A 9,665-nucleotide genomic window follows, 5' to 3' on the forward strand; every position below is an offset into this window, starting at 1 on the left:
GCCGCCGGGGCCTATGCCTGATGGGGCATAGATCGGAGAGTGGAACACCGTCATCTGGCAGTAGGGAAGCTTTGCAGGATCAGCAGCTGTAAACACCACACTAAGCAGGACTGCTAGAGCCCCCGGTTTCTAAGGAAGCCTGGTCCTTGGTTCCCAGGGTGATTCCTCAGACTAGCAGAGCCGTGCTCAGGAGCTGTGCGATCCTGGAGGTTTATGACACGCTGGATCTCGGCCACCACAGCACACCTGCAGAGGGTTGCACCTGCATATGCGTCCAGAAATGAGCAGTTGTAGAGATCAGCAGTGATGGGGACAGCTGGTGTCGTGCTCTCTGGACAGATGGTGGCAGCAGGCAAGCACCAAGGAGGACTGACTAAATATAGGAGTATAAGCTACTCTTGAGGCTCTCTAAATGGCCTGGGGTGGGGCTTCAGAATAAAATCTGTATTTCCAACAACATGAGTATTTGCGGCTTCATCATCGTAGTTTGAACATTGAAAACAATATGATAATGTTTTGTAAGCCTGAATTGTGGAGTGGGACATACTAGTTATATATATATTTAAAAAAAAGCAAGTCCCGGGGCACCTGGGTGGCTCAGTCGCTTAAGCGTCCAACTTCGGCTCAGGTCATGATCTCACGACCTGTGGGTTCGAACCCCGCTTTGGGCTCTGTGCTGACAGCTCAGAGCCTGGGGCCTGCTTCGGATTCTGTGTCTCCCTCTCTCTCTGCCCCTCCACCACTCGCACTCTTTCTCTCTCTCAAAAATAAATAAAAACATTAAGAAAAATTTAAAAAGCAAGTCCTTGCAAACTAGAGTACTTACTTTACCTATCATAATTAGTAAATTACTTCTTATGTAGTTTTGAGCATGTTTTAGCCCAAGTGAACCCCATGCATGGATGCTAGCCAATTGCTCTGGTCTGCTTTTCCTAAATATTGGGGTACATGGCAAGGCGTATTTTTACTGCCTGGAGCTGGCTTCCTGCCTGGTTCGCTCCTACTTGGGCCTTTCCGGGTTTTCCTCTCCCTCGTGCTGTGGGTGCACAGTAGGGATGTGGCAGGACAGACAGGACTTGGGAGATCTTTTTTGTTGTTGTTAATGTTTATTTATTTATTTATTTATTTATTTATTTTTTTTTTTTAAATTTTTTTTTTCAACGTTTATTTACTTTTTGGGACAGAGAGAGACAGAGCATGAACGGGCGAGGGGCAGAGAGAGAGGGAGACACAGAATCGGAAACAGGCTCCAGGCTCTGAGCCATCAGCCCAGAGCCCGACGCGGGGCTCGAACTCACGGACGGCGAGATCGTGACCTGGTTGAAGTCGGACGCCCAACCGACTGCGCCACCCAGGCGCCCCAATGTTTATTTATTTTTGAGAGAGCAACAGAGTGCAAGCGGGGAAGGGGCAGAGAGAGAGGAAGACACAATCCGAAGCAGGCTCCAGGCTCTGAGCCATCAGCACACAGCCCAATGTAGGGCTGTACCCCACGAACCATGAGATCACGACCTGAGCCGAAGTCAGACACTTAACCCACTGAGCCACCCAGGCGCCCCAGGACTTGGAAGATCTGAGTGAGGATGACAGAAGGAGGACTGTAGTGACACCCAGGTGCACACCCAGGTGCAGAACAGAGACAGAGGCTGTGCTAAGAGGTGATGTGAAATGTTCTCAGATGTGAAATGGTCCGATTGCCTTGGAGAAGCTCGACTCCGAATCGAGAAGGAAGGCCTGCTTTCCTTCAGCCACTCCTGCAACCACACAATTCCCTCTGGGGGAGAACCGGACAGGCCTTCCATGTGTGACAGCAGAGGGCGATGAGCAAGGGAAATAAAAGGAGGAATCCTGGAGGGAGAGGCTCTGGGTGAGGCATTGGGGGGGGGGGGGGGTTGGTAAATGGGCAAGACAATGGTGTGAAGAAGTCCCCCAGGGAGAAGGTGGCCATGGCACCAACCCAACAGTTGAGAACAAAACCCCTTTCCCCTCTTTTAGGAAAATTAAAGACAATTCAGAAGAAAATTAAAGCTGCTACTTACCAATCTCTCTAGGGATTCAAGGAGGTCACTGTCTAAACAGAGGCTTGTTTTACATCGTTTCCTGAACAGTCCATGTGTGCTAATCAGCTAGTCGTAAGGCCCCCGCCCACGTGTGCCCTGCCCCCAAGAGATGGTTGTTAATATCCCATCCCATCTGAAGCCAAAAGCACAGTAAGGGCTACAGAGAATTTTGATATCTTACTGGTCTGCAGCCTGATTTGGGCTACGCCACACAGATTTAGTATGGCCTCTTTTCTTCAGAAGCGAGGGGATCCTAAGGATACTGAGCCTTATCTCAGTGTCAGAGCCGAGTGTCAACCCACATTCATGTCTGGGCCTGGGATGGGTGGAAATGGGCCTGAGGGGGATCTGATTTGGGGGCAAAATGACACTTCTCTAAAACATTTGAGCTCACAACAGTTCTAGTTTGGGATAGAAATTGCGGATAGGAAAGGGAACCTATTTCCTGGCCAGGAAAGGTTTTAGGCACCAGATCAATTTGTTTACAGAGAAACAAGAAAAATATCATTTCATCCTCTAGAGAAACACTGTGACTCCTACTTTCTTTCAGCTCTTGGAAATTTGATTGATATTTACATTTCTTTTCTCCACTTTCTCTACCTCTAACTGACCCTTGAGGTTCTATCAGGCCAAGAAGGACCAGTCGTAGCTGAACAACTTTTGTTATGCAGTGCACGCACACGCATGCATGTGCGTGTGTGTGTGTGTGTGTGTGCGTGACTGATGTCTGATGCCTAAGTTCATGGTCTTTCTCCAACACCAGGCTGCCTCTGAAGGAGAAGCAACTAATTCCTGCGATAGGATTGTTTAACTCTGTGTTCTGTGTTTTGTATTTAACTTGAGTTACTCAGAAGTAATGGAGCGTCCTGGTAATAGACCTTTGATGGGAAGATGGGTCAGCCCCTGACTAAAAAAGATAAATGGCCAGACCCTCTTCCTCTAGCCCTCTGGCAGCCAGGGTTCGGGCAAGTGACCTGGTAGTATAGTCAGACATCTGTGCCCAGCGCTTGGACGTGGGGGCCAGGATTATAAACACCTACTGAAGCTAATCTAGGTGTGATGTATCCCACATCGTGGACTTGGCTGTGCCTGTGAGCCCTGCCTTTAAGATCACATCTCTCAGCCCATAATCAGGGCAGGAAATGTGGCAGGATGCTTTGTCGATGTGTGTGCAGTGACCACATTTGACTACCCCCTGAGTTAGATATTTCCTACCTATCGGTGTGTTGTCGCTTGTAAGAATGGGACTCTGCTGGTGTTTCATCATCAGAACATGAGCTTCCTTTCCAGGGCTATGACCCTGAGGCAAACTCTAGCCCTTTTGTGCGCTACCCTAACACCCGGAAGGAGGAGGCCCCATCTCACTATCCTTAGGGGTGGCCCTCTGGGTGATTGAATCAGGATAGTCAGGTGGTTTGCTGCGAGTGTGGGTGCTCTGTTCCACCCACACGGTATCAGGAAGTGTTGCGTTAATGAGCCGCCCAGCTGACTCTGATGTGGGTTGAAGCTCAAAGCTCTGACTTACTCTCTGGCTCCTTCTCACTGGGCCCATTCATGCACGAATGAGCATAATCCCAGGCTCAGCACCTCCACTTGCCCGGATTTGGGTTACATCCACCGCCCGAATTCCTCCTGCCTTTTTGCCCTTCACACCACATTGAACCCGCCAGAACCTGCCACTTCCTCAGAGCATGCCACTGGACTGGCCAGCTGTCCCCATGAGGCAGACTCCTTGGGTGGAGTCCATCCATTCCCTCAGCCTCATCTTCTCTTGGCTCAGTTTTTCTCTCCACTGCCCAGAACGAAGCCAAAAATTAATTATGACGTCCCTAAATCCCCCCTGAACCGATGTCCACATGACTAAAATCGTGAATCATCAGAAACTCAGACATTTTTTATTTTTATTATTTTTTTAGCGTTTATCCATTTTTTGATAGAGACAGCGTGAGCGGGGAAGGGGCAGAGACAGAGGGAGACACAGAATCTGAAGCAGGCTCCAGGCTCCAAGCTGTCAGCACAGAGCCCGACGCGGGGCTCGAACCCACAGACCGTGAGATCATGACCTGAGCTGAAGTCGGACGCTCAACCGACTGAGCCACCCAGGTGCCCCTCAGACATTTTTTAATACCTTAAAACAAAAGCCTTAGCCATAAACACTGAGGATGCTTGGAACCTGAGCGAGGCGGCACTGGCCAAATTAAGAAATCAAGGTGTTTTTTTTTTTTTTTTTTAATTTTTTTTTTCAACGTTTATTTATTTTTGGGACAGAGAGAGACAGAGCATGAACGGGGGAGGGGCAGAGAGAGAGGGAGACACAGAATCGGAAACAGGCTCCAGGCTCTGAGCCATCAGCCCAGAGCCCGACGCGGGGCTCGAACTCACGGACCGCGAGATCGTGACCTGGCTGAAGTCGGACGCTCAACCGACTGCGCCACCCAGGCGCCCCAAGAAATCAAGGTGTTTTTGATGTAGGTGTCCATTTTGCATCGGGTTCCTCTTAAAAACAAAACAAAACAAAAACAACCCTCTTAGGAGGGCCAAAAAATTATTTGCTGCCTATTTTAAACATGAAGAGACTCAAAGATTCTATTGCTTGCCCCAGAATGCGTGTGGCTAATCTGAGTCTGAACTGCTGTTGTCTTGCTCGTCCCAGGTGTCCAATTCAAGGACTGTGCCAGCTCCCCTTTCCCTCTGCATCACACGATGACACAACAGTCTATTAGCAATTTGGAGCCATCCAGAAGGCAATACTCTGAGGGTGTTGGAGGTGTTACACTGCCCCAGGGAAATTAAGCCTTGTCTGCGCCCTGGTGTCCGTTCTTCTTGAACAGGCTTTCCTGCTGGAGCAACAGCAAAATGTAATCATCACCACCTCCTATAAGCTTTTATATTCTTTTCAAAACTTACTAATAACAGGGTAATTGCTGTAATTCAACGTCTTCTTTCCTTGAAAAAGAGGCTGGCCTGTGCACCTAATTAAACCTGCTTTTCACACTCTGACCAAGGTGTCAGATTTTGATCAGCCAAATCCCTTGGGGCTTGGCCTCTCCTTGAAGAGAGTTTATTGTTAAGGGTCTGGTGAGATTTTGAGTTGAAAAGTGATTAGTGAAATTGCTCCTCATTCTAACTAGAGCTCACAAAAGAGCGAAGAGCGAAGGGTTCCGTTGTCACTGGTAAAATAGACAAAATCACTAGTTTTTTTTTAACTTAGCCAAAGAAATGTGAAATTTCTATGAAGTCTTGAGAGGTGCCTCTCAGACTCGGAGACTCTGAAATCTTTAATGGTTGATGGTATCTATTTGACTTCTTTGAATAATGAAGTGTGAACCAGGTCACCATAGGACCCATTTTGCCTCGAAAATCCAAAACCAATAGACAAGTAAAACCTTGGTTTGCAAGCACAATTCATTCCTGAAACAGGCCTATCATCCAAAGCACTTGCGTATCAAAGTGAATTTCAGGAACCATTGGCTCGGTTGTGACCACGTGACATCTGGCATCACGTACGACTCATATTGCAAGACATCGCTCGTTTATCAAGTTAAAATTTATTAGAAATGCTTGCTCATCTTGTGGAACACTCGCAGAGCCCGTTACTCGCAATCCAAGGTTTTACTGCATCTCCAAGGCCAGTCTTCTTTGTGACCCAAGACTGCAATTTTCACATTTTGTAAATTTGAAATAGCAAACAGCTTTCATCTTTAAAAACCCTCATCTGATCCTATATTCCACCAACTACTGCCCTCTTGCTCTTTTGGCAACTTCACGGTCAATGGACAGTTTTCAAATCTTAGCTTATTTGTCCTCTTGGCAACATTTGACTCTGTCGAGCACACCTTTCTTGAAATTCCTTTATTCTTCGGATTCCTCAAGCACCCTTCTCTCTGGTGTTTTTCTATCCCATCTCCTCCAGTTCCAAACATACCTGCTTATCCAACCAATGCTTGCTATTGTCCAAATGAAGCTATCTGGGAAAGAGAGGGGGTGAGCTCATGGGGACTAGGAATTATTTAATAAGTTGTGCTTTCTTTGGTACATCTGTTCAATAGAGCCTTCTATAATTACGCACTTGAAATGTGGTTAGTGAATGTGACTGAGGAAGTGAATGGTTACGTTTAATTTAATCTAACAAAAATAGCCACGTGTGGCTGTTGGCTACTATATTGGACAACGCAGTAGAGAATCTTGCTACACAAAATGTGGTCCGTGGGCCCGCAGCTTGGGCATCGTCTGGGTGTGAGTTAGAAATGCAGACATTCAGGGCCCACCCCAGGCCTGCTAAATCAAAATCTGCATCCTTAACAAGATCTCCAGGTGATTCACAAGCACAGTAACATTTGAGAGACATTGCCCTAAAAGGTTCATTCAAAAAAATTTTTTTAGTGTTTATTTATTTTTGAGAGAAAGAGAGAGAGATAGAGGGAGAGAGAGAGAATGGGTGGGGGAGGGGCAGAGAGAGAGGGAGACACAGAATCCGAAGCAGGCTCCAGGCTCTGAGCTGTTGGCACAGAGCCCGACTCAGGGCTCGAACACACGAACCGTGAGATCATGACCTGAGCTGAAGTCAGACGCTCAACTGACTGAGCCTCTCAGGCGCCCCCAGAAGGCTCATTTTTAAAGCACTACAGTGACAGGCACATGTGTTTATCCTAGCACACTTTCTGGATATTATACCTGAAGGAGATTCTTTCTGTGAACTCTTACCAAGTCCTTCTTGACACAGTAATCAAATACATTGTTAGCCACATCCTGACTGAAATGACCTCTAGATGTTGAAATACTCAGATAATCATCATTTCAGAAAGCAGCTGAACTTAACCTAGTGACCTGCATTACGTCTGATTCTTCCGTAGCATCTGTTGTGTGGTTGCACAACCTCCCATTCCTGTTCCCTGCTCTGAGGGAACAGTATGTTCCTGTCATAAAGGAGTAGAATGAAGCAGAGAAAAAAATTAAACCACAGTGTAAAGAACTTCTGAAGAAGTAACTGGCTTTTTCTATACTGAAATTAGATCAGCACAAGAGATGACCCACACGGAGCATTTGGAGATCTGAAGCTAAGAAGATGATAGGAAAAATGTATGTTGGATGTAATGTTTCCTCATTCTCAATTGAATGTCTTCATGCTCTGGAACACTTCCAAAGAGTTAAGTACACAGTCATCTAAAAAGAGACAAGACTCTTGGAATATGGCGGAACCTCCAGTTGTAGTGGCCTGGACGATGGTCCAGGGCAGCAGATCAGATCAGCAAAGGAGGAGGGATAGGGCATGTGTGGCCTCCACTCAGGCTGCCTTCCTGGCCTCAGTTTCTTCTCCTGTGAAATGATCTACTTGGATTTAGTAGAGCCTCTTTTAGGTCAATTCCAGCTATCATATTCTACCTTGGTCCCAGAACTCTTGTGCAAATTAAAAATGATCGGATAGGGGCACCTGGGTGGCTCAGTTGGTTAGGCCACTGACTTCGGCTCAGGTCATGATCTCATGGTTCGTGGGTTTGAGCCCCGCATCGGGCTCTGTGCTGACAGCTCAGAGCCTGGAGGCTGCTTTGGATTCTGTGTCTCCCCCTCTCTCTGCCCCTCCCTGGTTCACATTCTGTGTCTCTCTGTCTCTCAATAATAAATAAACATTAAAAAAAAATTTTTTTTAGGGGCGCCTGGGTGGCTCCGTCGGTTGAGCATCCGACTTCAGCTCAGGTCACGATCTCGCGGTCCGTGAGTTCGAGCCCCGCATCAGGCTCTGGGCTGATGGCTCAGAGCCTGGAGCCTGCTTCCGATTCTGTGTCTCCCTCTCTCTCTGCCCCTCCCCAGTTCATGCTCTGTCTCTCTCTGTCCCAAAAATAAATAAACGTTAAAAAAAAATTAAAAAAAAAATTTTTTAATGTTTGGATAATTATCTTCAAAAGGATTCTTCCCAGCCACTCTTAGAAAATCACGTATTTTACACATTCAACAAATGTTGAATTCATTCAATGTGTCTGTGCGAGGCACTGTTCTGGGCACCGGGAAGGAACAAGAAGCTATCCAGGTAGGGTCTGGTGAAATACATCTTTAAGAAAGTGGCAAACAAATCGGCACCTTTTAATTCTCCTACCTGTTAACAATCATTGCCCAAGACTTTGAAAAGCCAGTCAGGGTGCCCTGTTCAATCTAAAGGTCCAAATCTAAGTACACTGAGATACTGGAAGGAGTATATCCTCTCAGACAGTAAAACTATGATGCTCAATTAAGCAATAAAAATATCTGGTGGGAAATCATGTGCAAAGGATTCAAACAGGGCATGTGGTAGTCCCTAGAATTTGCCTAGCACTGTGGCAGTCACATACAGCTTTCTCGAAGAGGTGACATCAATCCTGAGAACTGAATGATAAGAGGCAGCCTGCCCCGTGGACGTAAAAAAAATCACACCAGACAGAGGAACTCACAGATGCAAAAGGGCACAATGCACGAAGACCTGGGTGGGCTCAAGGGGCAAAAACAAATCCATGGTGTGGTCTATAAGTCAAGGTTGAGCATGTTAATGGAAGGCCAGCATAAATCTCTGCTTTCGTTAGGGTTTTTTTTTTTTTTTTTCTTAAAGTCTAATCGCCATCTTTCTTGCTATATTTAAAATCATTTATCCTTTTATCAAGTGTAGAGAACACTCTGCCAGGACAAAGTCTACATTTATACATATTTGAATACTAATATGCATGGCTCTCAACATCCAGGACTTTTGTGTGCCAACTTTGGTTTCATTATTTGAGATGATAGCTATACTAGAAATAAATGCCAGAGAATATTTTTAAAAAATTAGTTTCTTGCAACATGCTGTTTGATGCTCCTCAGTCACAGAAATGCTGCCCTGGGTCACCTTCTACAGGGGGAAAAGTGAGAGGGACAGAATGGTCTGCCTGGGCCTCCAACTCCTTTCCATCTGTGAAATGGAGAGGTGGGATGGGATGCTCTGTCTGGACCCTTCTGGTTTCAAATCCCATGCCTCCATGGAAGAAAGTTATGTTGCACCTGACAGAGATAAGGAGAAGGACCAAGAACACAGATGCCCAGAGTTGGGAGAGGTCCAAGTCCCAGGTGCTGCCTCCAGTATATGGGTGGGTCTAGCCTCTGGGTGTTTGGGGTCAAACAGGGCATCATGCCTGGCACTTCGGGGTCTTGGTTAATAACTTATGAATATAAACAGGTTTGGGAATTAGCAGTTGCAGATTTTGTTACCACTTTCCTACAGATATTTCATAGTAGCAATTTAACAACCAACCATAGAATGACCAGCGACCCCGACCACATCATTCCAGGAGCAGGGATTACCCACCAATGGCCTTCTAAGATGGCATCTTCCATGGAGGGGGAAGAGTGGGCAAGATGGCGGCATTTCCAGCAGCATCGACTTTGGAGCCCCTCCTGTGCAGGACAGATTGACTTCTGCAAACTGACTTAGGATAATCACCAAGGTTAATGCCTTACTTTAACAGTTTATTTGGGGGCAAAGAACTACATTTAAAGAAGAATTTTAACTTCCTAGAATTTTAAAATATACTTTTATTTAAGCACAGAGGTTCAATCCAAAAACAAGATTCCAGATATTGCAAGGAAGAAGATGGAACCTGAAAC

The sequence above is a fragment of the Puma concolor genome, chromosome A2 (assembly GCF_028749965.1).
Source record: "Puma concolor isolate L17-30 chromosome A2, mPumCon1.1.hap2, whole genome shotgun sequence".
NCBI lineage: Eukaryota > Metazoa > Chordata > Mammalia > Carnivora > Felidae > Puma > Puma concolor.